The sequence below is a fragment of the Triticum aestivum genome, chromosome 5B (genome assembly GCF_018294505.1).
Source record: "Triticum aestivum cultivar Chinese Spring chromosome 5B, IWGSC CS RefSeq v2.1, whole genome shotgun sequence".
In the NCBI taxonomy this organism is placed as follows: Eukaryota; Viridiplantae; Streptophyta; class Magnoliopsida; order Poales; family Poaceae; genus Triticum; species Triticum aestivum.
Window position 1 is genome coordinate 527352557 of NC_057807.1, and position 15144 is coordinate 527367700.

General features: G+C 45.4%; 2 pseudogenes; both read right to left on the minus strand.

Annotated features, from left to right (window-relative positions):
• Nucleotides 1-838: 838 nt before the first annotated feature.
• Nucleotides 839-2986, minus strand: LOC123116746 (anthocyanidin 3-O-glucosyltransferase 2-like; annotated as a pseudogene).
• A 1236-nt stretch (nt 2987-4222) lies between these two features.
• On the minus strand, nt 4223-5121 carry LOC123114963 (NDR1/HIN1-like protein 13; annotated as a pseudogene).
• Nucleotides 5122-15144: the final 10023 nt, after the last annotated feature.

The window sequence follows — 15144 nt, forward strand, 5'->3', positions numbered from 1 at the left end:
TGATAAATCGGGTTGGTTGAGTGGGTATTGCATGACTGAGGTTGGGCATGCCGACGCACCCGCGCAATGGTGACGCTGTTGGCCGAGTGTCTCCTGACCTCCTGGTCGTCTGGCGTCTCCTGCTAAAGTCATAGCCTCCGGCAACGGCAACTCACTGGCGAGGCAGTTGGCTGACGGCGAGTAGAGATCGGAAGCGCAACAGAGTAAAGGGGAACAGGGTCTGGAGGCATTGGCTGGCTGGCTTGCACGCGGGTTGGGACAAAGTATTATATACTTGTTGGACTTTTTTTTCTCCAGACCATCTTCTAATCTCTTATGGTATATATGACAACCCGGCCCACCCTGGCCAACCTGTAGATTCACCCTTGACTGTAAGTATTAAAGAATAATGATTTCAAGCCATCATGGAACTGGAGCGCAAAAGAAAATATGTGAAAGTAACAACTTTATTTATCCTTTTTTGTATAAAGAGGACTCTCACTCCTATTTCATTTATGAGACCACCAAGTCTTCTACAACTACTAAACAGAAAATGGCCGGTCTAGCAGGGATGATGCGGATCTCCTACCTAGAGATGGGTCAGCGGTTTGATGGTGGTTGTGGTTTCTAAAACATATGCATGTGATGTACGCTTTAGATTTGTTGCACCGGGTGTAGGACCCTAATACATCATCCGGGGTGACCTTGGTTCTAGACGGTGGGGAGTGAGAGCATTCCACATTAAAAAGTCCGTAGGTGTGAACGGTGACTTTGGGTGATTCGTGTATGTTTCTGTCAAACCATTGTTAAACAATTATTAAAGATGGATGTATGCATCGATTGATGCAGAGGCCGGGGGTTCAACCTCCTTTTCGAAAGAAAAGAAGACGCTGCTTATATTAACATAGGCAACCAATTACCAAACCACAGAAATGCGTGAAAGCAAGATACACAACCACAAGCTAGCCAATACAAACTTATGGGCAAAAGCAGACTAAATAGCAAATGATCAAAAGGAGCTTCCCCATCACTGGCTCTCGCATAGACTGACTTTCCAGATCGTCACTCTATCTGGAGCACATCAAAACGCCAGCTTTGAACTGCATCAAAGATGTTCTGCTCTGGTGTTTCTACCACACACTTCAACCTTATTTTATCAATTTTGTGTAGGAGAGAAATATATACTCCGTTATAACGATACCGGCGGACGGCGTACACGCGGAAAAAAATTCTGTGCATACCGGCTGCAAAACCCGTTCTGTGCATACCCTATGCCAGATGCGGCCACGTGTCCCACCTCGCCATCCCACGTCCCCCTCTCCTCCGCTCCCGCTCGTGGTTTTCTGGGCTCGAACGACTCTTCTCAGCTCCAAACTGAGCCCTATGAACACTATATCGGCTCCAATAGATGCGACCGGAGCACTGTCCTCCACGGCCACGGGATCGGACTAGCGGCCGCCGTGGGTACCCCTCTCAGGCGCTCACTACAGTGGGCGGAACAAACAGCCATGCCCGCTGTGAGCCCGAACGCCTCGCCACCGTCTCCTTCCTATGGACACAACGGACTTGAACGATAGCCATGGCCCCCGCACACCTGCTCCCACAGTCCATCAGGCACCTCGCCGCTCGCTCTAGCTCCGCCGCCTCCACGAAGTTGTCCCGCTTCCGGTCCACCTTGAGCGGCACGGCGACGCGCCGACGCCCATGTCGGCGACCAGCTCGAACGCGTTCAGGTGCTGCTCCGCGTACAAGGTCCATGGCGCCATCGGTATGCCGTGCCACAGGCTCTCCAGCACCGAGTTCCACCCGCCGTGCGTCACGAATCCCCCCACGGCCGGGTGCGCCAGGATCTCCTTCTGCGGCGCCCACGTCGGCCACACCAGGCCCTTGCCCTCCGTCCTCCGCAAGAACCCCTCCGGGAGCAGCTCCCCCAGGTTCGCGTCCGTCGGGTGCTCCGACCCGTCCGGCGCGCCGGCGCCGGACTTGGAGGAAGGCGGGCCGCGCAGGACCCACAGGAAGCGGTGGCCGCACCGCTCCAGCGCGGCGGTGATCTCCACCACCTGGGCCGGCTCGAACCAGCCCATGCTCCCGAAGCAGAGGAACACCACCGACGCCGGCGGCTGCGCGTCCAGCCAGGCGACGCACTGGTGCGGTGGCTCCGGGGAATCCTTCTTGCTGGCGCTGCTGCCGAGCGAGAGCACGGAGCCGATGGGGTACACCGGCGGCGCGGGGCGCCCTGCCACGGCGCGGCCGTCGGCGACGGCCGCGAGGGCCCCCGGCTCTAGCCCGTCCGCTGTGTTGGCGATGATCCCCGTGGCGTCCATGAAGCTGTCGCCGAGGCGCACGAACCACGTGTAGTTGGGGCTCTTCTTGTCCACCACCGGGCACGGCAAGCACTCCGGCGGTACCGGCGGCAGCCCGGGCACGTGCACCTCCCCGTCCAGCTCGTCGAACCCCACGGTGACAACGCGGTGGAGCACGGGCAGGTGCAGCATGAGCGCGAGCATGGCGCCGGTGGAGGACATGAAGACCTAGGACGGCACGCCCAGCCCGCGGGCCACGTCGACCATGGGCGCCGCGAAGAGGTCGAGCACGAGCGCGGCGACGGGGCAGGACATCCCCGCGACGGCGTCCCGGACGTGGGGCGCGTGGAGCTGGATGTAGCGCGCGATGAAGTCCTCGACCACGGCCGCGTCCGCCGGGGGGTCGACGGCGGGGAGGCGGTGGAAGCGGATGTCGAGGCCGGAGGCGGCCTCGCGGCGGACGTGCTCCTCGACCTGGGAGGTGGCCTGCGCGGTGGGCGGGCGCATGACGAGCAGCGTGATGGAGAAGGCGCGGCGGCCGCAGAGGAGGAGGCGCTTGCAGGACTCGAGCATGGACATGAGGTGCCCGACGCCCCACTCCTGCAGCAGCACCAGCGTGGGCGTCGGAGCAGCTGCCATTGTTACTGAACGAACAGAAAAAATCTGATATCTCCCCTCCCTCTTGGTGTCACTAGGAATGTGGTTCCCTCCAACTTCTCTCTTTCAAAAAAAATGGTGGGAAATGTGATTCTTGGTTATTATAGATAAGATTGTTGTGAAGGATGAAAAACTTTGGAAAAGTAGTCGCGCGTGCGCGCTGGCCTGTCGCATCGTGGAGACGCCGGGGAAGATCATGCGAAAACGACTGATAAAGCTGCTTTTCATTTTCATTCATCAGAATTTCAATCAAAAAACAAAACAAAAATATGCCGTTGTTCTCACTCTCTCTTGTTGATATGAGAGCTTGTTTCTCGCTAGCACTAGATTTACTATTGATTTTCAATCAAAAAAAAATCACGGAGAACCGGTCAGGAACCAGGACTTTTTTTTTTTTGCGGGATAACCAGGACTTGTCGTTGTCACTCTCTCTTGTTGTCTTGTTGATACGCATGTTTCTTCTTTCTTTCTTTTATTTGATGAGATGATATGCCTGCTTTGTTAAAGCAAACGGGTGGTAGGTCGGCTGTCAAGACCTGAGAGAGTTTCATTTCTTTATGGAACCTCGTCCGTCATTCGTCAAGCAGGCCGGATGCTCACTGGCCGTTGCTTCGTTAACTTCTGGCTTTTGTCCGAGGTAATAGCACCCCAGGTACCCTAACTTGCACAGAATGTGATGATTTAGTCCCAAACTTGCAAAACTTCACTCCACCATACCCCAACTTGCACCTCATGTGATGATTTAGTCCCAGGCCAATCACAGCTCGACAATTGGCAGCCAGGTGGCTGGACCGGTCAGCACACGCACTTTTGCAGAAAACCCCCTACCGTTTTCTTTAATCAACCCGCACTCACCTCCCATTGACTGCAAAAGCATAAATAACCTAGTGTAAAGTGGAGTACATCCAAGATTCCAAGTTTGCTTGGAACTACGAATGTTCATGTATTTCATATTCAGAACGACATGTAGTTGCTACTGTTCAAAATAAAATGTGTAGTTTCTACTGAAAACCACATGATAAAACTGTTCAGACTGTAACAGAACAGGTATCAGTGCACAACACCATTTTCTTTCAGTCTTTCAGGAGAAGAGAGGTTGCACCTCATGAACATCTTTACTGCAGCACAATTTCGCGGCAGAACATGATTTCAAGTTCTCAACGGAGAAAAGAATTAACATTGCTCGATCAAACCAACATACAAATTAATGGGAGAAAAAAGAATCACGGAAGCAGCATGAATCCTTGGCCGCTACCTGCAAGAACTGCTCTCCTAATCAGCCATTAGCCATTTTTTCTTGCATCGGCGGCGTCAGTTCCTCCAGAACGGAACAAGAACGGCACATTGACGTCGCACGGCCTGGACACCACCTTGGCGCTGGCGGCGAGCCTGTCCACCGTCATGGCGCACCGAACCGTCACCGGCACGGCCCACGTCCTCACGCCGCCGAGCTGCAGCCGCACGGGCACCGTGATGTCCACGTCGAACGGCACCGATCGGAGCCGCTCCGCCGCGGCCATCTGCCCGCGCTCGCGCTCCGAGAACCGTATCCCGGTGCCCTTCGCCTTCGCCACGAACACCGTGATGTTGCACGGCGCCTGGTAGAAGGCCGGCCACGCGCCGTCCGCCAGGCTCACGCCCTCGTACGACACGGCGATGCGGCTCCCGGCGCCGTCGTAGTGCACGCCGACCTTGCCTTTGGCGCTGTTGTCGGCGTGGACGGTCACGGCGAACCCCGGCGAGAGCGGGCCGGGGGCCGAGGCGTTGCTGACGCCGGCGAGGCCCGACACTGCGAGGGACACGACCGAGTACGCCGGCTGCCTGGGCTTGAAGGCGAGGTAGACGCCCCCGACGGCGGCGGCGAGTAGGATGGCGAGGGAGAGGACCTCGACGGCGAGGTAGAGGCAGGCGCAGAGGCAGGAGCAGCCGGCGTGGCGGGTGTAGTGCTGGAAGAGGCGCGCGTTCTCTGGCGGCGGCACGCGGAAAACCTTGTCTTTGGGCACCTGCACCACGTACGTGCCGGGCTGCGGCGCCGGCGGCTTCTGCTGGTGTTGGGGCGGTGGCGGGACGGGCTTCTCAAAGTGGACTGCAGAGCGGGCTGGGGGAGGGGTCGGAGGAGGAGTAAGCGTAAGCGTACTCGCCGGAGAAGTCGGAGCTGGTGGACGCGGCCGTCGTTCATCATAGGCCGCTCCTGCTCCTCACGTCGCGCGTGCGTATCAATCTGCGATATCAAAACCGTCCGTGCCAGAATGTTTTGTGCGCATTGGTACTTCCCAACCGAATAGTACTTCTTTAGCACGGCGTTGATTGCTGATTTGCTTGCTTGCAGTGCTAGTATGCTTATCGTGGACGTCCTATAGCTTTGCAGTCAATAGATGATCTCTTGTTTTTGTACCATGGGACAGCACGCACTAGGGGTCCTGTTCACCAGTGCACGTACCCAAACTTGAAGAGAGACCAGCAGCCTCCACACTGGCTGGTTCCAACTCATGACATGGTCCTTCTCGTTGAAGCATCGAACGGCGCCTTCCATGCACATGAAGCTGAAGTCAACCGTGCACTCGAACCAAACTCTAAACCGGTGCCCTGTCACCTCCACGAGGAAAGGAATGGTGTGGCGGAACCATTGTCTGAAACAGTCAACAGCAAAGCAAGCAAATCAGCAATCATTAAGCAAAGTAAACGAATGTACAAATGTACTAAAACGGAGCACGTCACTCAGCACGTACCCGCCGAGTTCCTTCTTGTCTCCGCACTGCTGCACAGCTTCATAGAAGACTAATGACAACTCGTCGTCGCTCTCCTCATGTCCCATGCCAACATCGAACGGTGAAGATCCAAACTCAACGACCATCAGCATCTGGTGCAGTGGGTTGGCTGAAATTTTGTTCATTTAAATTGTCGTTAGTTTCCGAACCAAATTACTATTCAAGGATCTGCACATCCCAGTTACAATTTTTTTTCTCATAGCCTGATAGGCACGCACCTGTGGAGCGCAGGCATTCAGACAAACATTCTAGACCTTGACAGCCGGTGTCATGCCGAAAGCCACAGGGTTACACCTCCTCATCTTGTTCTGTGTGAACAAACCACCCGGGCCGCTACTATAACGGTCGAACATGGGACCGGTTGAGTTGTTTGCTGAGCTCAGATCATGATAGGGAACACCTGGGAACAAAATCATGGGAGGTGAGTGCGGGTTGATTACAGAAAACGGTAGGGGGTTTTCTGCAAAAGTGTGTGCGCTGACCGGTCCAGCCACCTGGCCGCCAATTGTCGAGCTGTGATTGGCCTGGGACTAAATCATCACATGAGGTGCAAGTTGAGGTATGGTGGAGTGAAGTTTTGCAAGTTTGGGACTAAATCATCACATTCTGTGCAAGTTAGGGTACCTGGGGTGCTATTACCTCCTTTTGTCCACCTGTCGATGGCTACTAGTACGTGTTCATTGGCAGGAAAAGTCGGGCGAAGCAACCTATTGTTTTCCAGCATGCGTGGAGAAAAAACAGTTCGCTTTTGGAGATTGGAAGATTGTACGTATGTGGTCACTCTAAGACATGGTCATATGCTGGATTGTTCTCACTCCACCTGTCGGATGACAAGAGCGTCAGGGAAGTGGTTTCAGATATCCCAGAAATAATGCAAGCTTTTTGCTATGACGTGGCTTCATATATCTAGTAAATTCAAAAAATACTACTAGTGAAAGCATTATAAAAATCTGAAAGAACATTGGCATAAAAAATGTGCTCCAGCACGCTAGGAGCCTGCAATTTTTTGTGGTGAAATGACCTTCATGTATTATTAGGAAGAAATATGTATAAGGTCACCAGAAGGTTAAATTCTAACAAAAGAATAAACTAGAGATTTGGAATAAGGGAACAACTAAAAATGAGCTTGAAGGAGATTAATAAAAGCACTATTTTAAGAAAAAATTCGTCACCGACGCAAGTCCATTCGCTAGTTGTCCTTCATCAACTACCGTAGGCGACACACGCTGGTAATGAAAAACAGGGCGGTGACACCCTACCAAACTCAACCAACATATATACAAGAATGATTAAGAAACACATTTCACTGCAGTGGTTGACGCCTAAGGAATTGTTGATTGCGCTCCCACCTCGCAAACGCTCCCACATCGTCAATCATTTGTGACTACTTCCATTTGATTTGAGCCAATGCACCATAGTGCATCCATCATGTGATTTATGTCCAAAATTGCTTCTTGACTACACACAGTTTCAGAGTTGTTCAAATTTTGAATTTCAAATGTATCAGCTCACTTATGTTTTGCACATGTTTTAAATGTATGTCGATTTGTAGTAGATTTCTATGTAGGCATGCTTTTCTATGTGTTACAGAACATATATGCCTTGGATGGGTCTGAGGTTCGATTGGGGTTCAATGGGGTGGGGAGTACATATGGACATGTGAAATTTTTAACAATGACATTTTACCAATAGCACCAATTTTGCAGGTTAACTAATGTGTATCAAGGTTTTTTTTTCAAATTGCCTAGCTTTTAAATTTGTTAAAACATATTTTTTTTGTAAGAATAACATACGAAATTGACCATGGTCAAACAATTTACCTTCATTCAGAGTGGCACAACAACCTTACTTGACTGCAGTGGTGCAAGAATAATTAAAAAGCAATTTAAGTGGGATATTCCCTCCATTAACTTTGTGTTGCTAGGTAGGTGGGGAGCTTCAATCCCACTGGCTTAAGTGAAAACATGATGCACTTGCCATTGAGCTAGGGTGCAACAATAATTACCATGTGGATATATTTACAACTTCACATTTTTACCATGTTAAATTGCAGTTGTTGCAGTTTTGCAACCATGGTTGGTGTCAACTATTACTGCCCTGGTTTAAAGATTGTACGACTGAACCACTGAAACAAACCATTGCAAATATAACGGAGACACCTATTTAAATTGAGCAGACATGTTGACACTTCCAAACTACATTCGCTCGACCGCACACTCTCCTTTCTCGATTGTTGTATCTTCCAACTAGTTACATGCTACTCTTATTTCACATATGAGTACAAGTCACCATTTCATGCTTAGGTTTGAGAGGCACTAAGAAATTACACATGTTGGCGTCGTGAGGTTTCGATGATGTTACCATCTTTGGGACTACCTTGTAGTTGATTGTTCCTCCTTGATTGTGTAATTTATCCAGATCATTAGCTTTATTGTGTTCCTATTATATGGACCAAATGAGGCCTAATAGGCTAATAGTACACTGAAGAAGCTTAATTTGACATACACAGTTAGGCTATGAGTCAAGAGTACTTCAAAATGGTACCGCGGGACCATTCAAATTTCCACTTCACAGAATCTAGATCGGTTGTATGGAAACTATTAGAAGGAAGAAATAAGTTGTCGCGGTACAGAAACACACTCTATGGACTCTGCCATATGGCAGAGCCTAATCCACCATGAAATCCGGCTTGTGGATTAATGTGGCATTTCCTCACTTCTTGAATACAACACAAATACAAAAGGAACTATTTCCAAATGTGTGCTTCTCATCTAGCCAAAGGGTGAATGGAACCGTTGAAATGTAGGTATAAACAAACATCAATTGGATGTTGCAGCACAAAACAACAAGATTCTAAGCATCATCAGAGAAAAATAAGTACATAATGTCATCGTCAGTGCTGAAGAAATGTTACATGGTCTCCTTACATATATGTAATATGTTTGTAGTTTAATACCACTGGTTATTCACGAAACAGAGGAGTTCTAGTGCGCACAAACATCAAGATGGCATGATGCCATATTGACCTTAAACCAACGACGGCCACCCAAAGGTGGGGTTTCGTCGTTCACCTGAAGATTTCAGAACAATGCAAAGAACATGTGAACTTCATGTAGAATAAGTTTTTACGAACTAAGTATGCACTATTTTTCAAAGACCCCTTAAGAACTCGTTCTCGTTGAGGAGGGAGGAGCTATGCCAAAATTATCTCACCAAACTACTGCTCCGCCACTCTACATAATTGTGACGCAACGCCAAATAGCTAGAAACACATCAAATACAAAACTATCACCAAGCAAAGTTAAGAAGGAGGGGCATACAACTCAAAGTTCAATGGAAATGCGCTATTATTTGGGGCGAAATGACATTCGAGGAGATATCAGATGTGCTTTCCAATTTTTCTTTGAGACCCGGGTTTTCTTACGGAGACCTCCTTAAATGTCATTTCATCACAAATTTTTGCATGAACCTAACGCATTCGAGCATCTTTGATGTCAGATAATTTCAGTTTTGTATCTTTTTTCTGTTGTTTTAATTGAATTTACTTTTCACTTGCACATGGACATCGAATCGTGGCACTCATCTTCTTGTTCCTATTCTATGGACCAAATGAGGCCTAATAGGCTAATAGTATACAAGAGAAGCTTAATTTGACATACAAAGTTAGGCTACGAGTCAAGAGTACTTCAAACTGGTACCGCGGACCATTCAAATTTCCACTTCACAGAATCTAGAACCGTTCTACGGGAGCAAATAGAAGGAAGAAAGAAGTTGTCGCAGTACAGAAACACACTCTAAGGACTCTGCCATATGGCGGAGCCTAATCCACCATCAAATCCGTCTTGCGGATTAATGTGGCATTTCCTCACTCACTGGATACAACATAAATACAAAAGGAACTTTTTCCAAATGCGTGTTTCTCATCAGGCCAATGGGTGAGAGGAACGGTTGCAATGTAGGTATAAACAAACATCAATTGGAAGTTGTAGCACAGAACAACAAGATTCTAAGTGTCATCATAGAAAAAATAAGTACATAGTGTCATCGTTAGCACTCAAGAAATGTTACATGGTCTGATTACAGATATATCTATAGTTTAACACCACCGGTAATTCACGAAACAGAGGGGTTGTAGTGCACACAAACAACAAGATGGCATGATGCCTTGTTGACCTCATACCAACAACGGCTCAGCCGGAGGTGGGGTTTTGTCGTTCACCTGAAGATTTCAGAACAATGCAAATAACATGCGAACTTCATGCAAAATAAGGTTTTACGAACTAAATATGCATTATTTTTCAAAGATTCCTTAAGAAGTCGTTCTCGTTGGGGATGGAGGAGCTACGCAAAAATTATCTCACCAAACTACTGCTCGGCCATCCTACATAATTGTGACGCAACACCAAATAGCTAGAAACACATCAAATACAAAAATATCAGCTAGAAAACTTAAGAGGGAGGGGTCATACAACTTAAAGTTCAATGGAAATGCGCTATTTCTTCACAGGTGCATCACCCATTGATGAGAACAACTATTTCATTTATCGAACAATGAAAAGACAAAGGACAATATGACAATAACAATAGCATGATCATTAGGTAGAATTTTTACCATTTACATTTATGATGATCTTTGCATTAATTCAAGAACCCATTGCTTGCTTCGCCTAAAGACACTTGTAGTTTTAGAAATCACTATTTCAAGGGATTGTCAAATCATCTGTAACTTGTTCACAATGAGCATATTAAAGACAAGGACATAGTAGAGTAAAATATCTATTACATAAAGAGAGTTCAGCTTAAGCTAGTAAACACTACACCTCATGTCCTGTTTGATAAATTATTTGGTGCTACTGAAAATTGCCAAATACGCATTAGGACTTGGTTAATAAACTATTTAGTGCTACTAAAAAGAAAAAGGCACAAAAATACATATAATTAAATCACATGTCATGTTTCATATAGCTATATTCAAAGTTCAAACAAACACCTGAGCTTGTAAGACACCCATTGTGCACATCTTGAAGTTTAACTAAGGGCAGCCACTATGAACTTGGTTTTACTTGTGATCTTCACACTTGGTGGCCGACTACCAAAATCTTTGTAAGGTACAATGGTCATATAGAAGGAGAGTGGCGTTATGTGCCACAATGATCATTTCTGGCATAGATTACATCCAACCCAAATTAACACAAAGCAACGGCTCGTACATGCATCCTTCAAATTTTGCTCCAGGTGTTGCCTCCTCTCCTTATTCTATGAATTTCTCCATCCACATGTGGTGCCTTGGCATGACACATTGAACGTCAAGTAGACGACATAACACTAGGGGGTAAGGAGGTGTCAGGAATATGAGTGCGTCAGTGTTGATGCACTGATCCTAGAGACGGACATTGACTATTGTAGTTTTGAAGGTAGTTGCATGAGAGAGAATAGAGAGAAGGAATGTGAGAGGGCAAGACTTGGGTCCCAAGACCAATATTAAGGTCGTGTAACTGACTAGAACCTAAGGTGGGAGCTCATGTATCACATTATGTTGCACCCCTAGCTAGAATTTGGGTAGGAACTAAAAATGCAACACAACTGATGGTTGGCTTGAGATCTGAGAAGATTGGCCATTTTCTAGCAAGTTTGTTTTGCCATTGAGTTCACTCTAAAGAGTGAGCGCTGAAGTATATCCAGTTTAAACGCAATTTTGTGTTACCTTCAAGTTGTTCGCGGATTGGGAAACGACGTGAGGTGTGGGTCCACTCTTGTTCATCAGAATGTTGGGATATACAATTTTGAAAAGTACAACACTTATTACTATATTGCACTTTTCTAAAAAAATCAAGCTGCACTTTTCACTTTTCAAGTAATACCTGTTATAAATACTTAGACATAAGAAAATCTTAGACAACTTAGTAAAACCGGTAATTTAGCACCACCAAAAATGATTTTTCACAATAATAATAACAATAACAATAATAAAAGAAATATACAATTTTGTAATTTTTGAGGTGGTGCAAGATATTGTTCATTACTTTGCTGCTTCCGTTTGTACCTTGGGCTATTGAAAATTGCACCAATTTAAGAAGAAGCAATGACGTCCTTACTTTCTCTTTGTTCGAGGAGCACACCTCTGTTTCTCAATGGGTTTGTACCTAGCTAGGAACTATCAACTAGTATTGTACAAATAGGATTGGGAGGTACCGGGAAATTACACACGTGATTTTCAGGAGCGATGATGTCTATGAATCCATGTGAAGTAGATTGCAACTAAATTTGCTGAAACATGTCATCGATGGATTGGTGCGGATTTTGGAGATGCATGTGTGCTGCCAAGGAGCGGCCTCGGTGGGCAGATACATGATACGGACTCTGGATGATTCCTCGTGGCCTGCCATATTGGTACCCAAATCCTTCCATCTCCCCCTGTATGGGACGTCTCTTTTTTCTAAACAGATATGATAAAAGCTGGCTTTCATGCATTATTAGGCAGAAATATGTATAAGATGACCAGATTGTCAAATTCTAACCAAAGAATAAACTAGAGATTTGGAATAAGGGAGAAACTAAAAACGAGCTTGAAGGAGATTAAGAAAAGCAGCATTTTAAGAAAAAAATTCGTCACCGACGCAAGTCCATTCGCTAGTTGTCCTTGATCAACTCCAGCAGGCGACACACGCTGGTAATGAAAAACATGGCGGTAACACCCTACCAAAGTCAACCAACATAAATACAAGAATGATTAAGAAACACATCGTCAACCGTTTGTGTTTGACGCCTAAGGAATTGTTGATTGCGCTCCCACCTCGCAAACGCTCCCACATCATCAATTGTTTGTGACTACTTCCATTTCATTTGAGTCAACGCACCATAGTGCATCCATCATGTGATTTATGTCCAAAATTGCTTCTTGACTACAGACAGTTTCAGAGTTGTTCAATTTTTTGAATTTCAAATGTATAACTTACTTACGTTCTACACATGTTTCAAATGTATGTCGATTTGTAGTAGTTTCTATGTACGCATGCTTTTCTATGTGTTGCAGAACATATATGGCTTGGATGGGTCTGAGCTTCGATTAGGTTTGAAGTAGGGTGGGGATTACATATAGACATGTGAAATATTTAACAATGGCATTTTACCAATAGCACCAATTTTGCAGGTTAACTAATATGTATCTAGGTTTTTTAAATTGCCTAGCTTTTAAATTTGTTAAAACATATATTTTACTAAGAACAACATAAGAAATTGACCATTGTCAAACTATTGACCTTAATCCAGAGTGGCACAACAACCTTATTTGGCTGTAATGGTGCAAGAATAGCTAAAAAAGAAAGTGGGATGCTCTCTCCATAAACTTTGTGTTGCTAGGTAGGTGGGGAGATTCAAACCCAGTGTCTTAAGTGAAAACATGATGCACTTGCCGTTGAGCTAGGGTGTAACAATAATTACCATGTGGATATATTTACAAGTTCACATTTTATCGTGTTCAATTACAGTTGTTGCAGTTCTATTATTGCTCTAGTTTAAATATTGTATGAATGAACCACTGAAACGAACTATTGCAAATATAACAGAGACACCAATTTAAATTGAGCAGGCATGTTGACACTTCCTAACTACATTCGCTCGAGCGCACACTCTCCTTTCTCGATGGTTGTATCTTCCAACTAGTTACATGATACTCTTATTTCACATATGAGTACAAGTCAACCATTTCATGCTTAGGTTTGAGAGGCACTAAGAAATTGCACATGTTGGCATCACGAGGCATCAATGATGTTACTGTCTTTGGGACTACCTTGCCGTTGATTGTTCCTCCTTGGTTGTGTAATTTATCCAGATCATTAGCCTTCTCGCCTTATGTGAACACTTTCCTTGATGATTTTACATCGAATATGTTCCAATTGAGACACTGGCGACCTCCATTATATAGGAATGAGGGCTCGATATTGTATGCTAGTGTCACAAAGAATACCATGCCATGTGTTCATTCGACTTGATGTATTCCACACAGAGATTTCCTTATCCCAATGAAAATTCACTAACCTTTCCTTCCGAATGTTCCATGTAATGTTGATTAATTTGGTGACTGCCTTGCACCCATGCCATGGTGGTTGATGGAGTCATTAGGAAATTCTCCCATCATTTACCATGGCCTGGTTGGCACAAGGCAGGTGGAGGAGATGGGGGTCCGAGCCTAGCATTTCTCATGAAAGTTCATAAATTAGTAGATTACAAAAAGGTAATAAATGAGCATGATCCCCTTAATATATAGTCTAGCATATATAAATGTATCTGTAATTTATGTTTCATCTCATGAAAAGATGGAGAGTTTGCTTAAGGTCCTGAGCATCATCATCGATTTTGATCCTTCAAATGCAAAATGAAAATATCCCCTTTTTGTTTAAATTTTATTTCCAAAGAGGATTCGCAAGATTGCACAAAAATAAAAACTATAGCTTGGAATGGACGTGTGAGAGAGGGGGTGAGAGAGTAGAAAACGTCATAGAAGAAAATTACCTATAACTAAGGCATGTCATCATATTTCCATCCAACTTTCGTGTACCTATATTAATTCATAGCTCAAACAAACACCTCAGCTTGAAAGGCTTCCAACGTGCACGTTTTGAAGATTAATTGGGAACCACCACCATAAATCTGGTTGTGCTTGAGGTCTTCACACTTTTATGACCGGCTGTAAAATGCCATCTCCATGAGGCATGGTAGTCATGTAGAAGGTGAGTGATGTTATGTTCCACAATGATCTTTCCTCATGTAGCGTACATCCTACCCAAATCAATGCCAAGCAATAACACGCACCCACACCCTCAAAATTCTTCTCCAAGTGTATGCCTACTCTCCTTATTGTTAACATTTCTGCATGCTTGCGCAACACTCTAGCACGACACATCAAACTCCATGTTGACATATGCGCCATATAAGTTGGACAACAACACAATACAGTCGCTACAATGATCTTTTCCTCATACAATGGTGCACTAACCGCAAGAGCTATAGTAGGTCTAAAGGCTTGTATTGTTGTTAGTTGTGTTTTAGAGCTCTAGAACCTATTATGAAATTATATTTTCAATTAATTATGTGGTTTTGAATGCAAGGAAGTTATAAAAATATACGCAACATATATAAGATAAAATAACATTGGTCAAAATTAGAAGATTGTAATTTTAGCAATGAAAGTTGAGAGGTTTGATTAAACCATGAAAGGTTAGAAATAATCTAAATTTACCAGGCACTCTAATACTGCTTCATGTAATATACATGCATCAAGTTAGCCTTATTTTCCATTTTATTAATCGGTGGAGTGTTTGCTTCAAGCATTGAGCATCAACTTCAATTCTTACTATTTCCATGCCAACTTTGGTCCTTATATATTTGACCAAAGCATTGGTACCTATACTCAGAGCTTTTGTACTTGTATTCTTTTT